The sequence below is a fragment of the Aplysia californica genome, unplaced genomic scaffold (assembly GCF_000002075.1).
Source record: "Aplysia californica isolate F4 #8 unplaced genomic scaffold, AplCal3.0 scaffold00094, whole genome shotgun sequence".
Classification (NCBI taxonomy): domain Eukaryota; kingdom Metazoa; phylum Mollusca; class Gastropoda; order Aplysiida; family Aplysiidae; genus Aplysia; species Aplysia californica.
Window position 1 is genome coordinate 618,399 of NW_004797364.1, and position 10,413 is coordinate 628,811.

At 41.3% G+C, this 10,413-nt stretch overlaps 1 long non-coding RNA gene across 1 annotated transcript in view; it reads right to left on the reverse strand.

Annotated features, from left to right (window-relative positions):
* Window positions 1-204: 204 nt before the first annotated feature.
* Window positions 205-10,413, reverse strand: part of LOC101861028 — a 54,196-nt gene continuing 43,987 nt past the window's right edge. The window contains exon 3 of the long non-coding RNA XR_220296.3: window positions 205-639. This is a non-coding gene — a long non-coding RNA (uncharacterized LOC101861028). The remainder of the gene's footprint in view (window positions 640-10,413) is intronic.

The window sequence follows — 10,413 nt, forward strand, 5'->3', positions numbered from 1 at the left end:
ATTACTTCTTGAAACGCCTCTTGTGTTTATCCGAGTTAGACAGACTTGCTAAACAGGTTTCTATATTCTGAGGGAAGGTCTCTTTGTCCAGTAGTTTACTTGAAATATTATAAATTATCAGTATCAAAGTCAGACCTGCGACAGGTATCGGCAATCATGGTTCTCCATTTACTTCTTTGCTTGGATACTCTCAAAAAAGTTTTATTTTCCTAATTTTTTATTTGTTTGGGCTCTCCAAGTAGGTTGCTCTGGGTCTACCTTTGCCTCGCTTGTCGTCAATTTTTCCAGTGAGAACTTAAGTGTTTTGGGAGAATACAGCATTGGTTTCCCGTTGCCTACTGCTTTGCTAGCCTTTGTCATCCACTGGCAACCCACAAGAAAGCTAAATACAAAGGAAGAAAGTCGCAAAGAAAGCTGAGCCGAGCATTACACATATGCATAGCCTAGCATAGAAAACTGCATCTCCTCTCGACGCTTAACGGCAACAGAGGATGAAAAAGTAAAAAGTAAAAGTAAGTATTAATTCTCGTACCTGTTTCCCGTCGGCAGCCCATGTCGTATGGCTGTGAAGACTCAGACAGATGACCATCAGAATAGCTGGCATACTCGTAGTAGAGGGCGCCGGACGTTGTGATGTCACTGGGGACACCGATGTGACAGAGAGATAATATGTTGTTACTATTTCTGTGCATGTGGTTTGATTCTGTCTGTCTGTCTGTCTGTCTGTCTGTCTGTCTGTCTGTCTGTCTGTCTGTCTGTCTGTCTGTCTGTCTGTCTGTCTGTTTCTTTCTTTCTTTCTTTCTCTATTTTCTCTCATTCTTTCTCTATTTCTCCCCCCCCCTCTCTCTCTCTCTCTTTCTCTCTCTCTCTCTCTCTCTCTCTCTCTCTCTCTCTCTCTCTCTCTCTCTCTCTCTCTCTCTCTCTCTCTCTCTCTCTCTCTCTCTCTCTCTCTCTCTCTGACCCCTATCTTCTTTTCTAACCCTCTGTCCGCCCTCTCTTCTACTGCCCCTCTTCCTCCTTTTTTTCATTGACTCCCCCCCCCCCTTTCTCTTACTCTCGCTCCCCCCCTCTATCTCTAATATAATATTATGTTGTTACTATTTCTGTGCAGGTGGTTTGATTCTGTCTGTATGTCTGTCCTTTCTCTCTTTCTCTATTTTTCTCTCTCTATATATATCTCTCTCTGACTCCCTCCTCCCCATTTCCCTCTCTCTGACCCCTATCTTCTTTCCTAACGCTCTGTCCGCCCTCTCTTCTATTGTCCCTCTCCCTCCTTTTTTTCATCGACTCTTTCTCCCCACCTTTCTGACTCTCGCTCCCTCCCTCTCTCTCTCTCTCTCTCTCTCTCTCTCTCTCTCTCTCTCTCTCTCTCTATCTCGTTCTCTCTCTCTCTTTCTCCCTCTCTCAAAGTCTCTCCCCTTGTCTCGGTCTCTGACACTATATTTACTTTTCTGTCATCCCCACCTCTCTTTCTGGCTCCCCCCCCCCCCGACATACCCCCTCTTTGTCTCTCCCTTCCCTTCCTCCCTCTCACTCTCTTTTTTTCTCTCCTTCTCTCCCTTTCTCTCTCTCTCCCACCATTACTTTCCCCTCTCTCTTTGCTTTTCATTCATTAGCTCTCTCTCCCCCTCTTGATGTCCTCCTAGGTCTTTTTTTCTCGCCACCTCCCCTCCCCCTTCTCTCTCTATTTCTCTCTCTCTCTCTCTCTCTCTCTCTCTCTCTCTCTCTCTCTCTCTCTCTCTCTCGTAATCACTCACTCACTCTCATACAAAAATCAATAGTACTTTGTTGCAAAAAATTCACAGATGTTATTTTAAGCTCTGATGACAGATTTTAAAATACTAGGATGTCAGTGTCACTTGTAATGAACGCTGAACATTTCACAGACTGAAACTCCTTTGTAATTGATTTCTCGTTTTCTAGAACCTTCTGCCAGAGTAATATTTTAATGGACAGATGGATGTATTTGTTACCGCATCCGATTTCCCGGGAGAATCGTTTTTTTAATTCTGATAGGACAAAAATATAGAAAAACGATTTGAAACTTAATATGTCTCTTTTGATGTAGCCGGATATAGCCCAGAATGTCTGCCCACAGCATTATTGACGAAACCAGTGAAAAGTTTGAGGACGTACCTCACTTAATCTCTGGTTGGTGACGGGCTAGGTCTTTTGGCGTAACTAGACCTATGTGACATGCCTTGGGTTTTTTTTTTCGGCGTAACTAGACGAATCGCTACCTCAGAATTACAACGTTCTATCTACTCACCACCTAGCTTGGAGAAATTTGGCGTTAAAAATCCTTGTTTTACAATATTTCAAGTTTTTTTCGAATGCATTTCTTTGAATATCTTAACAATGACTTACAATAATCTTACGATTTTGATAGGGAAGATTTGATTTCTAACCTCCTGTTCTTAGTAACTTAAATCGGCCAAAATTGTCAGACAGAGCTTTGTAATTCTGAGGTAGCGAAATGTAACGGCTAAGTTCTTTTGACGTAACTAGACCAACGGGATGACCACGGTTTTTATTTTTTTTAAAGTCAAACAAAAACTTCAGAAAGTTCTTCCTGAGCATTGATCACGAAACCATTGAAGGGTTTGAAAACTTGCATCGCTTAACCTTATCGGTGATGGGCTACGTCTTTTGACGTAATGTATTGATCAATATGAAGTCAGCGTCTTTTGTTGTACCAAGACCAAAGTTACGGCTTGTCTGTTGGCGTAACTTGACCAATATGATATGAAACGTCTTTTGATGTAACTAGGCCAAAATGACAGGCAACATCGAAAGACAAAAGACAAAAATGATACTTAGAAACGACTGATAGCTCTACGTGTAAAATAAACGTAAAATACAGTGAAACCCAGCTTTACTTCACACGTTTATCCGCCGAGTTGTCCTTTTGTAAGAAGTTTGAATAAACTTAGTTGTTGCTGAATCCGTGATGCCGTTTCATTGATTCCTATTTACAGTTATTATGAATGGAGGTCTGGTGACACATCCTTGCCTCGCTCCTCTTCTAATCTGCTTATAGTCACTGTATTCTCCATTAAGTCGTACAGCAGTACAATTCCTGATAATTTTTAGATCTTTTCCAATTATGGAATCTGTACTGGGACAAAAACGCTGTAGTACGAATTAATTGAGAATACAGTGAATGCAAGGATGTGTTATGTCATCAGACCTCTTTAACATGTACAGTGAAACAATCCTTAAAAACATAGAAGAATGTCCAGGTCTCAAAGTAAATGGAGAAAATATTAATAACATCAGATATGTCGATGACACAGTTTTGATAGCAGACTCAGAAAATGACCTTCTATTGCTTCTAGATACCGTTGCAACAATAAGTGAACGTAAAGGATTATTGCTGAATGGTAATATAAAAAAAGCAGAAAATCCTATTAGTAATTTCATTAGCAAAGGTGAAAAGATCAAACAAGTCCAATAGTTTTAATATCTAGGACATATGATAATATCTGATGCCAAATGTTCCACAGAAATAAAACGGAGAATAACAATGGCTAAGGCTAGTTTCAATAAAATGAGCCCAATCCTGAAAAATAGAAACATCTCAATGACTACCAAAATGAAAGTTCTGAAATGCTATGTATGGTCAACCCTTCTACATGGCTGTGAATGCTGGACAAACACTAAAGACAATGAAAATAAAATAGAAGCAACAGAAATGTGGTTTCTTAGGAGACTGCTAAGAATATCGAGGAAGGAAAAGAAATAAAATGAGGTAGATCTAGTGCTTGATGAAGCCCACGTGGGACGCTCACTGTTAAAAACAATCAGGAAACGACAAATGCAGTTTTTGTGATACCTGAATAGACATAAGCGTCTTCAACATCTAGCTGATTCTCAGCCCCCAGGAAATTAGAGAGGATTTATTTTAATTCTGAAAATATTCCCTGTTGTTTGGTTGTTTTTTTGTATTAATTAATTAATTAATCAATTTATTTATTTACGTATCTATTTATTTATTTATTTATTTATTCATATTCCAATCTAATTTAGTTGGGCTTTTTTCGGGGGGGGGGGGGGGGGTGAGGTAGGGGTGAAAGAAGGGTGGAAGAGGGGACTGTCTCATATCAAGCAGATGCGTGGGCGATACACGTCTACGATGTGGGAGTCAGCGTTCCATTATTGCCCCAATTTGTCAAGTCTTTGAAAATCTTACCCCCACCCTCTCCTCTCCTCCTCCCACGGGTCTCTCTACCATAAGGAGGAAATTCAAAGAAGGCAGCCATGAAAGGAAAAGAGGGAAGAGGAAAGAGGGAAGGGAGATAATCCATAGCTCCTTAACAAGGGCACGAAACCACTGACTGTGACATGAGAATCGTTTGAAAAGGTCACTAGAAGATTGAACAATCTTTCGTGGACTGGGAGCAGTCTTAACTTTTCTGCTCCACTGACATGAAGGAATGAGCATATCGATTGTCAAATGATTGTGAACGTTTTACAGCACCCCTGAAAACATAATCGTGTCACTTCTAGAGCTACAATGGTAGAACCTAGAATGGTCAACCAAGAAAGGGAACAGATCTAGGTACTCAATGAAATAATTTTAGACTCAAACTTGCGAAATTCCGCATGAAAGACAAAGAGCTTATTACCCACCGACGCTGGCTCATAAGTACAAACTTGGTGGAATGACACAACTTATCATGCAGTGGAAGCGGCCAGTTTAAAAAGACCTTTCCCCTGCCATAACAGTTTTTCTTTCCAAAGATAAACGCCAGCCTACCGCTGTGACTCTGTAAGGTACCAACCGATTTCTCAGACAAAAAGTTTGAGGGTCGAGTGCTAGAGCGGCCTGAATTACTTTCTCAACGTTTCTGGAATAAAAGTACCTGTTGTCTTGGTGTTGTGAATGGGGATCAATAACTCCCTCTCACATTATAACCTACTAGTCGAGGGGAGCGGGGGGGGGGGGGGGGGGATCTAAAAGAGACCACATCAGTAATTTCTATGGCGATTTGAGCAAAGTCCACTTGATCTTCGGGTTGAAGCATTTCCCAGACCCCCTACATTTGGAGCCAATAGGTAGTATAAGCAGTTTGTTAGGTTACTTTTAAGGTGCTTCTGTATTCTGAAGGTATCCATGTCGCTCGAGGAGCCTTGCACAAGGATGCTTCCGGATGGTGCATTTTTGCCACAATTATACAATGGCACTAATTAATATTTTACATTTTGTATTCATTTCACCCCCCATGATCGTCTAGCTCCGTGACCCTCAAGTTTCCGGCCCAATGCACAAGTGAAAATATTTTTAGTGGGTGAGTCAGGGGGCGTTCTTAAAGCTCTCATTAGACTTTTGCTATGTCAATGTACAACAAAGTTACAGATCGTGCCGCAGTCAAATGTGGTTATGCAATATTTCTAATTAATAAAAATTGACGTGATTGACAATAACATCAGCAAAAAAAAACAAACTACAATTAAGATATGTCTCAAATCAAGTTTTTGTGTTTGAAGGAAAGGAAAAATAAGTACAGATAGGAATTGAAAAGCAGCATGAGATAAAAAGGAGGTTGGGAGGCAGATGGGGCATTGTTGCTTGAGGTCTTCGAATAACATACGATGTGACAGAACACTCATTTTGGTTTGGCAAAAGTTTAACCGCGCTTCCAACCGCAGGATAGGTAACGAGTCCGCGGGACACAAGTTGGTTATTTTCACATTAGTTCCTAGCACACTGACAGTAAAAGGAGCGTAGAGGCTAAAAAATGTTCGTTAGATTTTGGAATTGTTAATTACATAATTCGACACTAGTAAAAATGATTGTAAAACGAAAGCATGTAAATTAAATTTGAAGAAGACACTATACACCATGAGAGAAGAAAAAAAAATTAAGCAAATAATACAACCACATTGCACATGTGATAGAACATAAACCCTGGCCAAATCTTTTCAATAGGTCAGAGAATTTGATTTTATATTTTTTTCTCCAGGCAAAATTTTCAATTTCCGCCAGAATACTCAACATACTGTTATTGCTTTATCGAAAGGACAGGAAAGTAGGATTGGGACAAGATGGTTTGGGGGAGGGAAAGAGCAGTTGTTAGAAGTGGGGGAGGGGAGGGGGGAGAGGGGAGGGGAGGAGGGAGAGGGTGGGGGAGTTGCGGGTGAGGTGCGAGTCAGAAAAGCGAGATAGGGTGTGTGTATGAGGAGGGGGGGATAACTGAAGAAATTGGAGTTTTGGAGTAGTTGTTAGTCGGGAAAACAGCATTGTGGATAGAGGTAAAAAAAGCGTACTGCCGTTCGCCGGCAGATGTTGAGTTTGATTCCCGTGAGGGTAGGACTTTTGTCAATATTTTCGTCTGTCCCACTGTGATGTTGTTTTCCCTCTAAGCCTGTATTGGCCCTGACTCGGTGGGTCGAATTAGTTCGCATCTTAAATTGTCAAAATTGCGTCAGTCTGAGCCGAAAACATTAATAGACACAACAAAAAAAATGAAAGGAAAAAAACAAACATACAGAGAGCTGGAAGGTGAGGGAAGTTGGGGAGGCTAATGAAATCATCAGCTTTGTACTTACTCTTCATTCTGCCTGTGTCGACTATAAGACCGCATGTCCACCAAAGAGGGAAAAGATCTGATTTTTTGTTGTTGGGAAGAGGCTATTCAGTCGGTTTGTAGCCCGCGTGAGTGCGTGTTCACCAACGTGTGAGTACCTCTGACAGTCTGATGACACTGTGTTATATTTTCGTTATATAAATCGAACTTTAAATAGTCATGACGTCATTGAACGCAAGGCAGGAAATAAGAAATGAATGTTTTAAAAATGTGTTTTTAAAGTACAAAATTGTTAATATTATGCATTTAAACCATGCTATGTGCGTGCAGACTGTTAATGTTTAGGCCTTGGTTACGACGAATATAAAACTTTAGATTTTTCAACCGAATTGGAAATTTTGGTGTACACGCACAAGCGGACTTTCCACGGATTGAAGACGGACGGTTTGCGGGTGAGTGATTTCTGGTTTGGTAGTCGAGCGGCCTTAAGTAGACTTGCCGTATTCTCTGTCAGTGAGTGTCAGGTTCTGCATTTTGTCTTATGTCCCTTTTTTGTACTACGCCCTCCACCCAGCTTTCTCTCTTAATATCATGTCTCTCTGTAATTCCACTCCTCCACCCCCCCCCACTCTCTCTCTCTCTCTCTCTCTCTCTCTCTCTCTCTCTCTCTCTCTCTCTCTCTCTCTCTCTCTCTCTCTCTCTCTCTGTCGTCTCATACCTAGCTCTCTTTCCTGATCCATGTATGTGTTTGTTTGTATGTATATGTGTGTGTTTGTGTGTGTGTTTGTGTGTGTGTATGTGTGTGTGTGCGCGCGCATGTGTCTACATGTGCGTACATGTGTGTGAGAGATAGAGAGAGAGAAAGAGAGAGAGAGAGAAAGAGAGAGAGAGAGAAAGAGAGAGAGAAAGAGAGAGAGAGTGTGTGTGTGGGGGGGGGGGATGAAAGAGAAAGAGAGAGGGGGGGTGGGAGAATGACAGAGGGAAAGAGAGGGAGCAACAAAGACAAAGACAAAAAAAGGAGTAAAAGGAAGACACAGCCGAGAGAAAAACCGACAGAACTAGAGGGGCCATATTATTCGTGTGTCTGTGTGAGTGTGGGTGTGAGTGCGACCGCGCGCGCGCACGCGTTTATGTATGTGAATGTGTGTGTGCTTGTGTGAATGCATATTATTTGTGTGTATAATAATATGCTAGCGTATGTTCAGGCGTTTGTGTGCACATAACAGTATGCTCAAGTTGATAAAACAAAAACGTTCTGTGCCATAAAGCTCAATCAGACAACTAGTTAGCCAATCACATGAGACCAGCAGACACTCAAATCCCCCTCCCCCAACTCTTCACCCCCACTACACATATACACACACACACACACAAACACATACACACACACACACACACACACACACTCACGCACGCACGTACACACGCACGCACGCACACACACACACACACACACACACACACACACACACACACACACACACACACACACACACCATACACCCCCAAGGCGTCCTGGGCCTCAGTTGCTAGCGATGAGAGCCCAAAACATCTCCACGTTTATTGGCACAAAATTGGAGTGTGCTTTGGGCAGCGCAGCAGCCTAACGCCCCTGATTGCTATTACGGCAGTCTCTGGCTCGCGCCAAGTTCAACATCTACGCTCGTAGCTAGCTAAAACTCGGGAGAATTGGGGACATACTGGAACACAAAGCGATGGCAGATCAATAAGCACTGTAGTAACTGGAGATACTTTTTAGTGTTTGATGAGACTGGTGTCTGTCTTTTTTTTTTTAACTTTGGTTTCTTTGTTTTTATAACCTCTTTCTGTCTTTTTCATCTTCTGTCTTTTTCAGCTTTGTTTTTACTTTTTCCGTCTGTCTGTCTGTATTTTGATACTTCCTTGAAATAATTCAATAGTATCTGGTTCTGATTTAAAAAATATATACATGTATATGGCTTCTGTGACCTGTCACAACAGACAATGGGCCTTTTCGCTTTTTAAATCCAAAGCTGGCCTCCGTCTACAGTCTAAGTCTTGCAATGATGGCACGTACCGTGCCAGCTTGTATCAGAAAATGTCGGTTTCAGTGAGTGTAAGAAAAAGTCTGACTTTCGTGAATACTGCAATATGTATTGCCGTCTTTCTTCTGTCCTACTTTTTGTAGAAAAGGGGACATAACACACTTAACGAGTCCAGACCCCCCCCCCACTCCCCCGTCGAAAAACCCACAAAATGGCAAACGAGAAGTTACAAAATTTCACTAAAGTTATAGACTCATAACTTCACGCTGTTTGACAGGTTTTTCTCATTATTTTTAATTGAAAATGAAATTAGATATTAAGATCTAACAGTCGAGTAGTCTTGACGTTATGAGTCTACAAGTCTTCCATGAGAGGAGTCCACGAGTAAAGCGGGCATAGTCACAAACTGGATATTGTGAGGGTGTCAATTTTAAAAGCTTGTGGACTCCTAACTTCATATTTTTTTTACTAGTGGTTTATTCTTGTGTTTCTTGAATAGGAAATCTAGCAACAATAATCAACCAACACTTGAATAGAGACACAGTTATGAGTCATCAAGCGTTTAAAATTGATACCCCCAAGATTTTCGGTTTGGGACTGTTCCCGTTTTTCCCGTGAACTCCTCCAGATCGTTGTATCCTCTCGGTTTGCATTTTTTGGCCCTGTACGTTTATTCCCTGGACTCCTTAGTATTAGTTTTGGCTGAACGCTCAAATACTACTGCGGAAAAGCGGAATATTCATAAAAGTCACAACAGTCGTGTAGTTGGCATAGCAAGGGATCTGCTTTGTGATGTAGTAAGTAATTAGGCGTTTCGGTGTTGCACGTAGGGGGCCCGCGTTCGATTTCCAAGTGGGGAGAGTTTTTATTGAGTACTTCTGTGTTTCTGCTGGGATGTTGTATCCCTCTTAGCCCGAGCTTGTCATGACAGATAGGGTCAGAAGCCCGCCCTCTAAATGATCTAAATTGTGTCAATGGACCGGGGCGTCAAAACAGCTGTATTAAAAAACAGCCGGGAAAATGAAATTAAATTATTTCACGAGTTTTGAGGAGTGTAATTTCGTAGCCAAGTTATTGGACATATTTCGTTTATGTTGTTGTAGTGTAGTGTGCAGTACGTGTGCCAAGATCATTTGGGCTTGAGGGGATTTGACTTGGCTTTTTTCGACTTGTTGCCGCAGATCGAATTACATACTTCGTTTTGATTCGAAATTACACGAACCAGATGTAGTTATACATTGCACACAAACATTGGTGCAATAAATAATACGCTCGATTCGAAGGCCTAATGGATAGGCTACCAGCTACCGGGGTTCGAGCCTCACCTCGGTTGGACGTTGTGTTCTTGGGAAAGGCACTTTACACGAAATTCCAGTTTGGTTCTGTCCTTTTGGAGATAGACGTTACATTCGAAGGACATGCCTCTTAAATAACCTGATAGTGTTAATAAGGGCGTTAAACCAATATTATTTCATCATTTTTAAAAATACACTCAAAATTTTCCAAGCCGTCCTCCCAAGAAAAAGGGCCAACTTATATAGGTGGTCATCTAGGACGATGTCGTTATAATGTGGTATGGGGAAAGGCAAAAGTTGGAAGTGATTTTGTACAGGTGATTGTCTTAGGCAGGTGATTGTCAGGGCAGGTTTGACTGGACGTATAACTGAATATACACATTCAGGTGTTGTTGGCTGTTCACTTACTAAAACAGCCTATTAGTGTAAAAATTTGACTGATCTAACACAAATGAATAAAGAGATAGTTTGTCCATGGGTCTAGAGTTTCTTTTGCTTATAGTTCAGAGGTTCTGATAATAATAATAATAATAATAATAATAATAATAATAGTAATAATAATAA